The sequence below is a fragment of the Halichoeres trimaculatus genome, unplaced genomic scaffold (assembly GCF_033239565.1).
Source record: "Halichoeres trimaculatus isolate MK-OKI-2021-1 unplaced genomic scaffold, fHalTri1.1 fHalTri1_scaffold_7, whole genome shotgun sequence".
Classification (NCBI taxonomy): domain Eukaryota; kingdom Metazoa; phylum Chordata; class Actinopteri; order Labriformes; family Labridae; genus Halichoeres; species Halichoeres trimaculatus.
The window spans coordinates 26,412,302-26,424,702 of record NW_027437185.1 but is presented as its reverse complement, the minus strand read 5'-3'; the positions used below and the strand labels follow the sequence as shown (position 1 = coordinate 26,424,702).

The window sequence follows — 12,401 nt, the reverse complement described above, 5'->3', positions numbered from 1 at the left end:
CTCAGCCAGCTTAAGGGCTCATCAAATGAGGGCACAACGAGATTGGGTGCATTTACCAAGAGACTTTTCGTCTGCTCAAACACCAATGGGCAGGCTTTGGACCAAATAAAGCTTACCCTTGGGCTCAACAAATCAGTTAAGGGGGAGGCCAAGGCAGGCAAAACCTTTTGCTGGAGCCCCTAATAACCAACCACCTCGATTTAACAAGAAAGCTCTGTTCGGTTTGTAGGAACAGGAAAAGCCTCAATACACTCCACCTTTGTTCCACCTCCAATATGATCCACACAGTTGTCCATTCTAGAAAGAGGGTAACAGCCACGCTTTGTCACACCATTTCTTTACTAAGACGATTTTCACTATTAGCATTGTCAGCAAGCAAGCATAAGGAGCGCCAAGCACTGTTACTGGACTCAGCAATTTTATGCTGCATCATATACTCCACCAGCTGCTTAATCCAACAACACTTGTCTGGATTCACTCAATTTGGTTGTTGTTTAAACCGGCAAAGTGACTGTTGATGGGAACATCACCAGACCAACTTTGATCGATGAGCAAGTCTGAAAGAAGGGAGATTCAAAGGTCTGGATTTTAACTATTATCTACTTTAATTATTATTTATTTCTATTCAGTGATGTTACAGAAGCTAATGTGAATTATTTTGCACTGAGTGGTTTGATGTTTGGTGACCTTGGCCTCTCATTATTTCAGCTGGCAGTAACCCAGCAATGGATTGTGTAATCTCCTGAGCGGAAAGCGAATAACAGTTTTGTGCTCCAGATTATGATTATTCTTTATAATTTTTTGATGGAAACAGATCAAAAATGACCACCAACAATATGTCCTCTCTTGGGTCCTTGAAAAATTGAGAACTCATAACAACAAAATTCTCTGTCATTACAAATATTTGTACACATTTTAATAAACTGTTAAGTTATACAGGACAAGAGGGCTAAAGAAACTGGAATTAGCATTATAACCTTGATGTCCTGAAGAAGTCCCCATAAGTCTAAAAAATACAGATGCAAAATTACTCATGCATTAGTTGTCACTTAAATACTAAAGATCTGAGATAAGACATCAATAGATATTTCTGCCATCTTTACATCAACCTTTGTTTTTTTTCTCTTCTCTGTTTTATTTTGGCCTTAAATATTACAGAGTTGGCCATATACATCATTTCCCTTCTCATGTGGCTTTTGGGTAAAAGCACATACCCCCTGACATATTGGCATTATGGAAAACTGGGGCTGCAAACGTTCAGTCAAATAAACAATTAAACACACTTAATTCGTCAATACCAGAATTTCTAGCTGGTTGAGCAAATCAGTAGGACTTGTTTCATTGGTTCTTGTTGTTATTGAAAGCCTGGAGTGCTGGTCATGTGTTTTCTTCTGAGCTGCAGCATACCCAACCACCACCTGCCAAGTTATAGCATCAAAATGCTGTACTACCTGGATCAGACAAGAAAGATAACTGAAGGCAAATCTCAAAGTGCAGCACATTTTCCATGTGTTTTGAATAAAATAAATTGTGCTCAATGTCAGTTGTCTTCAGTATTTTTTAAACTACCTTATGATTGGCTGATTGGTCAGACTTTAAATTCTAGTTGAAATGACAAGGTAAGAAGTCACATTTGAACATCCAATGTAAAAACATATAAGTTTTATATGTAAAAGAATATATATATATATTGTTTCTTCTTAATGATCAATTGTGTTTTTTTTTAAGTATCATCCTATTTACCCACTGATAAATAAATGGCTTTTAAAGAAACAGTACAACGTGAGGTTTGAATCTTAAAGCTCAGTTTTGCTGATAACAGGATGCCCAACTACTTTTAATGTGCCTCAGCTCCATTTATTAAGCTTCATACACTCATATCTTATAAGTTTTTAATCATCTTTGACTAGACTTGACCAAACCCTGCGATTTTATCCTTCTCTAATCTAACCTGAGCAGCATTTACTTCACCTTGAAGCTCCTCACTCAGCATTTCATAGGACTTCAAAGACTTATAAGCTGCCTGAAAAGCTACAGTTGGTATACATCATTTTTTTACTATCATCACAATACCAGCAACCGCAGGCTCATAACAGCAACGTCTGCTTCCATTTCGTCAGCCTCCCCAGAGCTATCAGGATGTTACTGGATCCCCCGTAAACCTCAGGCAACATTTCCACCCAGTCTTTGATTAGTTGTATTTGCAATTAAAATAACACAGCCTGCTCATGTCTTTAATAAAATGAGTATCAATGCAGTGCTCACTTATAGCATTAGAAAAAGGATAAAAAAAGAGATAATTAACACGAGATTCTGCAATAATTGGCTACATCATGCTTGACTGCTCTCCTTTCCACTGTGCCATGTCGTCCCCTATAACACTGCCAGTACAATTTAGGACTGCTGAATGGGCACAGTAGTTGGCATGGAACTGTGAGCTGCTCTTATCATGTTAAGCACAATGACAGGGATTGGTACAACAGAACGGCTTTAATGATTCTGGATTTGTGCCTCTGGGCTGCTATCGCCCTGACCAACCCTTGTAAACCCAAGCTTAGGCCGAGGGCTGTGAGTGTTTGTTTGCCTCCATTTTGAGTCTGAGCTTGGACAACAAATTCAGAGTTCTTGCATCACTGTGTGCAACGGTGTTATGCAAGATTTATGAAATGCTTCAATAAAAAATCAGCCCACCAATGGAGGTATACTAGGTTGAAAACACAAGAGTAGGTCTATAATCTTGACGTCAACAGGGAGATGCAGGTTCACTGGTAGTAGTAAAGAATGCAGATTGACGGGATACATCATATTATTGCTCTGAATAGGAGGAGTGTGAGCTGGTGCACAAGAGCCCTAATGTAAACAGTCAGTGCCTCTTTATCAGATCTTTACATAAGGCTGAGTTGACAAAAAGTTCAAAAGAACACTATTTTTTATCTTTTCTACTTGTCTGCAGATTTATAGAGCTGTATGTGAACTGAACAGTGTGCTCAGCTGGCCTATTTTTAAAATAAACCACCCACGGATTCACCCGGTATCAATGCACCTGCGGGTTAGTTTGTACAAAACTGCCATCTTAAGAGTAAATCAGACACAGTGCATGGATGCCATAAGCCCTTTCAATCATGTCACAGTTCCAACACTGTTCAGATTGCCTCTCTTCCTGTCAAAATATGTAAAAATAAACAGGAACAGGAAGGCAAATATTGTCAGATTATCATTATGTATAGTTTCTTGTTTTCACATCCTGTCCCCTAAATGAAAGCTATTATTATTTATAGAACAGGGTTTCTTTGAAGCAGGAAGAGACTAGCAACATTACATTTGTAGTTTTACCTCACAGTAATTAAAGTCATCATGTAGTTATAAAATCTTTCATGACTGATGCATGAAGCCTGTGCTGTTTGTTTCCCTGAGGAACACATTTTTTCATGCCAATAAGGGACATGGAGGATTGACTTACCATACTGGAACAGAGGCAAAGAACATGTCTGCTTTCTGCCAGGAGAGCCAAATGGTGCCTACACGGATTCAGTCTGCAACAGAAAAAGAGAAGACTTCTGTACAGACATGCAGCAAAGACTCATGTTATTCTACAAGACAGACACATCAGAAACATTTGGGATGTCAGCGTTCACGGGGCTTATGTCATCCACTTATTGTGCTCCGTGTCACACCGCATAAGAACAGCAACCGAGATCACTTGAATACAGATGTAAATCCTTGATTTTATATGACTCAAATTTATGCTCACAAGGGACAAAGAACATTAATAACACTGTGCAATTGTATAGATTTTCATAGAATATGATTTCTGCTGTTTATTGATTTATATCAAGGAGAGACAATATCCTATGGGATTCTCTAAACATCCTTAAAAGCTGAAAATGTAATTCAATATATCTGAACTGGCTACTGTTGCTTTAATAAGATAGAAGAGACTTATTCCCTCTAATGCTCCAGAAGCTCAGATTGTATTGTGCTGTAATATTAAAAAGAGCCTTGTGAAATAAGACAGGTGGACCTTACATTCTTATATGCATGTGCATGATGTATATTTTCACATCTTGAGGGGAAAAAAATGAAATCCTCTTGGAGGTTATGTCAAGTAGTTGCTGTGTGACCGTTGCTCCATTCTTCCCTCGAAAACTTTCTCTCCATGAGAGACTTCTGTGTAGCCTTTCTAAGTAAAACCCAGCTCAGTGTAAGTGAAGAAGATAATAAAAAAGTTAATCTAAAGATGGATCAAATAAATACAACTGGAGGGGCGAGGAGAGTTCCTACTAAAAAAAAAAAAAAATGACGTTAATGCAATAAAGTCAGCATGACTTATCCTGCGGGTTCCTAGGTGACATAGATTTCATAGTGGGCTGAAACTAAGAAAATACTTAATAATGTCCTAAATATACGTGTATATTTTTGTGGGAATAATGAAGTGATTCATATAATCTTTCCATCAACATCGTTTTTCTTCTTATACTAGTGCTACCTCTATGTGTAAAAAGGTTTTTTTTTTAGTCATAAAGACCTCCAAGGCTGAGACATTTTAAAACTGACTTGTCCTTTGTAAGAAGACAGCAAAGACTGGGTAAATGCTGACATAATTACAAGTGAAAATTGTTGTTAATATGTGATGTTCATAACCAAGAAGGTGAATTTGTTTACATCAGTTACTCCTTTTCCTTTTACTTCTCTTTGTTTAACCCAAGCAGAAACATCTGGTCATATTGGCTACGGGAACACATTGCAGCAAAAATAACATCGACTTTATAACTACAGTGGTTATGGATGGAGAAATATTCAAATAGCTTCTCTGGTGGGGACAGGGAGTTATTCAAAGCAAACAGTAATTTCAACAAACATCCACATGCGAGGTGATGAAATCTGCAACACCAGCAGCAATTTACACCAAGAACAACTCAGCATGTGATCGTGAAAGCTGGAACAAAACCTCCAACCCTTCAATTAAAGGTATACCCACTCTACCGCTAACACCGAGCCACAGTATCAGGGTATCATTCATTCATTCCATATCTGTTTTAGAATCCAAAATCAGAAAACGGATAACGACTTGTTATTCAATTTTTCGTTTTCATGAAAAATCATGTTTTTCTGTTTTTCTGTTATTCCATTTTTCCATTTTGGTTTTAAAACGGATATGGAATGAACGAATGATACCCTGATACCACAGCTGCCCCAGTTGCTGATTAACCCTGGTGTAATAGGTGCTTCGTCCATAATTATGACAATGTGATATATGTGGTTTATCTCTTAACGACTTCAATACAATTCTGTGTAGTGTGGTCGAGCTATCAGTCCACGTTCCGAGAGATGGTCTTTTCTTTGGTATACACAGCTGGTATAGATGGTTTCAGTTATTTTGACACAGAAAAAAACAGCACTTGTTTCATTTCTGTTGAATTCTTTGCTCATAGTTTCCCAGTGAACACTAGCACCAGTGCTGGGTGGCTTCTACTGCTGTCACCATTAAGCAGTTTGAAAACTCAGACACATGCGTCATTGCTGCAGCATTCAGCTATTCTTCTATCAAACTCCTTCCTGTCACCAAATTCAATGATGAAAGAACATAGACTCAACTAATGTTAGAAAAACACTTTATAAATCAAACAATAATGTAGCAATTGTTTGTGTTGCAATTTTGGTAGTACAAATTTTAATCTTTCACATTTCCACTAGTGTGTGTGTGATGTCTCTGAAGAGACTGTTTGAGGCACAGAGGAAAATAACAATGGGACAAAAATACTCCAATCTGCCAGTCACTGCAGCTCGGCCTCTTCGACAGCAGTTTTCAAATAACTGGATTTTGGGTTAACTTCTAAAAAGTATGAGCCAGCAGAAACCAGGATGACAAGCAAAGTCAAGAGTTTTAAATACAAAGCCCTCCTGATGACCGGATATGTGGCAAAATCTCATCACTGTCCTTTCTATTGTATTTACAGCCCCTTGGCAAATTATTCAGGTAAAAAGCTTTTGATGCTGGATCTTTCCGGTCATTCGGGCTCTTCTTCACAAAGAGAGGAGGATAAAACTGTCTCAGAGGGGGATTTGGGTGGAGCGAGGGTGAGAGCAAGAGGAGAAAGAGAACTAGGAGAGGGATGAGACATCACCGGGATGAAATCTTCAGTTTGCCAAGGTCAGCAGATTCCTGGCTACGAAATGAAACGCTGCCAAGCACTCAGGCACACACACAAACAAGGGGAAACATACACACACACACACACACACACACACACACACACACACACACACACACACACACACACACACACACACACACACACACACACACACACACACACCTACACATAACAACCAACTGCCCATATAAGCTCTTCCCAGAGGGCAACCTGCTGAGAACTGCTAAATTGCCACCAGACTCATTATGTGTGGCGGTACACCCAAACATACAGACACACTCACTCTAACCTTCTCTTTCCTGTCATTATGCTGCTTCCTGGTCATTCTGAAATCATCACCTTTCCTATTTTTCGCCCCCGGAACACAGGCACTGTTAATATGAGGCATAGCTGTCACTGCTCATGGCAGCTGGTACTCATGGGAGCTGCAAGTTCACTTGACCCACCCACACTTTTTGACCTTGTACTCTCCTATATTGTTCCAAGTCACTGTAGGTGATGACTTATCTATCGGGGTCAAAAGCTCGCTGTGGGTGGAGGGTTACGACAGGGTTATTTATTTTATCCAGGAGAAAGTTACAACTGTTAAAATGCTTCACCCTCCTGCAACTCTGGGCTTTTCACCTTTTCTCAATAATTCAAAGAGAGAAGCTTTACACAATCATTTCTGTCCAAAAAGGGGTCTAAAAATATGTTATAGTTGGAATAAAACATTTTTATCTGCTATAAAAATTCCACAAATATATCTACTGAACACAGTGGCTTGATTTATGAAGAATCTAATGAGCTGCTACACTGGCATATTTCCACTGCTTCTGGCAACCACACACGCTGCCATAACTCAGCTCAAATCACACTGCGCACCATACGTCAGAGGACAGTACATTCGATCCCGCCCACTTGCACCTGCTATTTATTTTCCCTGAATATGGTTTTATATAGTTATTAATCAAACTGAGTATGATGCTAAAAGTTGTGAGTGGGTTTTTTTTTTCAGAAAAAGGAGTTTAATAGCCCTGGGGTCAGTGTGAAGGCTAACATTATTTTACAGTGTGATACATTTTTATCTCCTTTTTTGACTTGAGGTCTGTCAGTATATTTTTTTCCAGTGTGTACCCTAGTGCAAATTTCACATCAAACCCCTAACTCACAGTCTATACAAATAAAGGGAACAGTTCTTAAGAAAGGAAATTATTTGTGGATAAAAAAACTAGAGAATGACACGTTATAAAGCTCTATAGATAGTTTTCCTTTTTGAGCTGATCCTCTAAGATTATTCTCCCAAAAGCTAAATAAGAATATTGTCCGTTTCTTTCTTTAAAAAAAAAAAAAAAAAAATAAGATCAGGTAATCAAAAGCAGACAAAAACAGTTTCACATGAAAAGGGGCATTTTTTAAAAGTGATTGTCAGGCTTTTTGGAAAAGCAAAGCACCGCTTCAAGTGGCTCATCTTGTTTTTCTCTTGTATCTTGTTTTGATCTCTGAATAGTTTCAACAGACCAAGCTCTAGATTACTAGTCCAAGAATAGGGATATAGGATGTGCTACATTTGTAGGCATATTGTGTCAAAGCTGTAGTTTTGCCATTGTCCACTAGTTGGGCTGTGGTCCTGATTTGTGGTGAACTCCACAATACTCTACCGTCCAGTTGTAGCCAAGCACACATGACTGATGGCATCTTGAAGTGAAGCCTGGTTTAGACTTCTATAAACAGGAAATAGGTTTTGTTTGGGTAACAAACAAGTGTGTAGCCAGCACAGACAGGGACATCACAGGAATGAGTGAATACTGGTGGTATTAGCTCTGCTAGCTTTAGCAGCACCCAGCTAACCAATCCCACATTGTTTACATGCAGGCTCTATAATACTATGCCACATGGAATAAATGATGCTCAGATTTGACTTTTTTCCTGATTTTTCTTTATCTATTTTTCTACAAACCTTTGGACGCAACATTTTGTCAAGGTAAATATTAAAATGATGAAGAATTTAAAGATGCTACAAGGAGGGCCTGTTTTAACTGCACTCCCTCGCCACCCTGTGGCCCAGAGTCACTGCACACTGACGTACATTTCAGTACAGTTACGTAGCCATATGGTTTGAAACGTGGCATCAAGCAAATGTAGTGGCTGGTTATATGTAGCGCTATAGGCAGCCTGGTGCTCCAACGTATCTTTAGGCTAACGCAACAACAAATAAACACTGTCAGTACGTATCAACTTCATGGTGTTGTCATATAGCCCTAGACGGGCTGTAAATCAATCTGGTCCTGTTCAACCCTTTTGGGTAGCTAAGAAGTAGCATTTTAAAATAACCTGTAACTTGTAATAATCTTGTTTTAAAGTGTGGATTGCTATCAGGCATATACCTAGAAGGGAGACTTTTTTAAAAATAATTTAGAAACTCCTCACAGCCCCTTTAATCACTTTGGAACATTCCTTCCTGTCAAAGATTCAAACAAGAACTGAACCATTTCATCACAGAGACTTACAACTTCAGCACATTGTTCAATAAAAGTCCTGTGAAGATACATAAATTATGTTTCTATGCTTGAATTTTGGTCCTCTTTTTGAGTTTACCATGTTATACCACTGAGGTTTGAGGAGTCTTTAATGCTAAGTTTTCTAACCCTTTCCCAGATGACACAAGATGGAATGCACTGTTCCCAGCTTCAAACTACTTTTTCAGTGACATCATTTTAGCTACGCTCTTTTATTATTGTCATAAACACAAGGAACGTCCTCGTACTGTGTGCCGCTGTCATACCCTAAAAGAATGTCCTAAACTGTGCTCTAAATGTTATTTAGTGTTTCAATTTAATCCATACAGTCCATAAAGGACTCATCCTTTAGTCTTCTTATAAAACTTCAATGAGGGGTAAAAGCAATGTTCCTGTGTGACTGCATGTTGAACTAGTTATCGGTCTTAAAACATTCATGCTTATTTATAATGGAGTCAGTGCAGCCAGGGAGAATAGAAGAAACATTTCAACATTACAGGTGTGTTTGCTCTCCATAAACAGAGTGCCTTCTGTAATACTTGCAAGAGCAACCTTTACCTCCAAAATTCTATTAGTGGTTGTGCAGTTTTCTGTGCTTAGTCATGCACATTTCATTTTACCTAAGTACATCAATCTAGTGATTCCAACTCCTAATACAAAAGAACGATTAGAACCCAAATGAAAATTTAGATTTATACGTTTATATTTCATGTTTCCTGATTGCATTTATCATCATAATTTCTCAGGAGTTTCCCAGAGGGCAACAGGCGTTAAATAATTGATGGGCCTGAAAACTGCTGGGCTCCTTGAGGAAAAATCTGGAACTCACTTGAGAAACAAAAAGACACAAAATTTTGAAAGCAGCCACAGAAGAAGACAGATCTTAGTTGAAATGAGATTTGCATTGCATCATTCCAAACATTTGGAGATGAGACAATACAATACTGATGCAATACAATAGCAGCACCTTGGAGGAAGAGACTTCACATGCCCAGTTTGTTTCAGCCTTAAACAATAAAGAGATAGAGCTATAGTTGAAGTATTTTCAAGGACAATTAATAGTTCTTTGATCATATTCAGAGTTAAAATAGTGTCATATGTACCTTGAGGTGAAAAGCAAAACATCTCAAATACAAGAAACATGCTTAAGAGAGAACATCAATAGTTAAATACTTAAGAGATGGATCTGTTATTTTTTAATGTACAAAAGAAGTACTTTTAGTTTTGTGAAAGCATATTTTCTGAGACAAAACTTTCTGAAGAAAACTTGGTACAACTTGATCCTCCATTAATTATCAATCATGAAGCTTAGAGCAGGGTCTTTAGAGCATTGCAAACTTCAGCAACAACTTATTTATGTCAAGAACTCTAAACCAAGCAACCCAAAGGTCAGACCAATGCCAGATTTTTATTTTCTTTTTTAACTGCAGACTTTCAAACCAGCTGCCAAGGCTGACTCCAAAAATGCTCATGCATCTTAAAGAAGAGGAAACCTCCAGTCTTGAGTAAAGAAGCAAATCCAGAAGTGCTTCAATCTGTTCCTTGAGGCTGTGTGCAAATGCTCTGGAAGCCACGGACGGATAAAAGCCAGTCTTTATCACAAAAATAAGCATGAAAATCTTATTTTCTTTAACTGTGCAGACTTGCTTGGTTGACCAATACTTTGTTTGGGCCAGCTCACCCAATGAAGCTTCAAAGCTCCTTCCCTAAGAATCCAATGGATGATCTTGAGTTTGCCTAAATTGAATGGAATGAAATTAAATGAAAATCCTGATTGAGATAATATGCTGTTTCTTCTAATGAAATATATGGAGCACGCTTGTAAACAGTGTCACATTTCCATAGGGACCTCTGCAGCACACTTTGGGAGGCTTTTTAAATCTCAACAATCAGTATGTAGGCCACAGAACAAAGGCTTAAAAACACAAAGGGAACACAAAATCAGTCAAGGATTTCAAAAATGTCACAGCACAGACAGATATTGTTGGAGAGATTTATACACTACAGGACGAAAATGGATGTATCCAGTAAAAACCTGTTTGGATGTTTGTAGCTGTGAGAAAATTGACAATGCTCTCTCCAACTGGAAGAAGTGAACTTTTGGTGCCGTTACGTCACAAATGCACCGCAAAAAAAAAAAAAAAAACAGGATGTGGTACTGCATGAGGGCAAAAGGGGGAGCTAAGTGTATGAACAGTTTTGTACAAGTAAATGGATCACATCTGACCAACCAAACTTATATAGATATATAGACAAAAAAGATATAGACAAAACTGAAGTATAAAAATAGGGACTATTGGTTCAAAAGTCCAAAGTAGATGATTTTTTTTTTCTAATTATACAGAAAAAAATGCCTTCTCACTTTTCACCAGCCTTTCATCTTGCAAAACTTAACAGTGAAGTTGAGTTTGTACCGTCTTTATTTTCCTTGCAGAGAAAGAGCTTTCATCTGAAATGCCTTCATGATGCAAGATCAGGCACAGTGATGGTCACTAATGAATTCTCTGTGAATTTCTCAGTGAACACACAGTACAGCTGCTGTCATTAACACTCCTTGTCTATTTGCCAGACGACTCAATAATCATAAAATCCACGTTGGATGAACAGATTGAACAGCAGAGCAATTTAGTTCAATCCAATTCATGTCGATTCCATACGAATAGCACATTTCCTACAAATGAAAACATAATGCATTTTAAAGAGGAAAAGAACAAACCAAAAAATAGACAAAGCTGCCAGATACATGACCAGCATTTTTCTACTTTTCTACAGGCATCCCTTTTTTTGAGGGAAATGCATCATCACATGAGCAGAATGTTTTGTTGTTTGTATCTTATGCTCCCTCCAAAAAACAGCCTCAGCGAAGGTATAGGTAGCTTAAAAAAAAAAATCCAAGAATCAGTCCCAATTACTTCCATCTTGTTGCCACAACTCACTTGGGGTGTGACGAGATCTCACCATACAAGAGAAAAGCGATATTTCTTGTCAAGGTGATAAGCTGTCTCACGAGAACAGTACACACACTAACACACACATGCGCAGGGTTCTACCTGCATATTAAACGACAAGATTTAGCCTGCTATTCACACCTGTAGTATAATGAAGGACACTTTTTTCAACTTTTTTTGCTGTTGCATTTGGTGAATTAAGACTCCTTTCCTTGGGTTTCAAATAACTACTCATTTAAAATTTCACAGCATTTCAAAACAATAGAGCTTCTGTTTATCAACATCACTCTTGAGGTCATTGTTGATGCAGAGTGCATCTTTTCCCAGACAGTGTTTTCCTGATTATTTTACCCAGTGATACGCTAACAACCGAAGTTATGGAAAATGTTCCAGTGTTTGTTTTTCATATTAGTTCCATGAATTAGATGTACAGCTAAAGATGATGATTCAGCCTGTATTTTATTGACAATTTCGTCTGAGAAGAGGCTTGTTTAAAAGGTTATACTGCCATTGCAATATTAATTTGCAACAGCTTTGCAAGTCACCAGAGCATAAAGTCTCTTACAAATCATTATATGCTGCGACAATCACACTGTATAAGAATATTCCCCATTTGCTTTTGTCATATTATTTTGTTTTAATGACATTTGTTGGGTTTTTAATGCAAATGCAAAATACAATTTGGCAAAAATGTACAGTTTGTCTAAAACAGTGGAACCACCTAGAGTTATTAGCATGCTGTAAACTTTCTACTGTAATTATTTAAATGCATATTCTTTAAACATAGACACAAATACTCC

The 12,401-nt window shown here is 38.0% G+C and overlaps 1 protein-coding gene across 3 annotated transcripts in view; it reads right to left on the bottom strand.

Annotated features, from left to right (window-relative positions):
* Positions 1-12,401, bottom strand: part of lingo2 (leucine rich repeat and Ig domain containing 2) — a 234,568-nt gene that overhangs the window by 190,013 nt on the left and 32,154 nt on the right. For 2 of the 3 annotated variants that reach the window (XM_074674611.1, XM_074674610.1), the window contains exon 2: positions 3,461-3,533. The exons of the other annotated variant lie outside the window; for it this stretch is intronic. The gene's annotated coding sequence lies outside the window, so the exon portion shown is untranslated. The remainder of the gene's footprint in view (positions 1-3,460; positions 3,534-12,401) is intronic. 3 annotated transcript variants of the gene reach the window in all.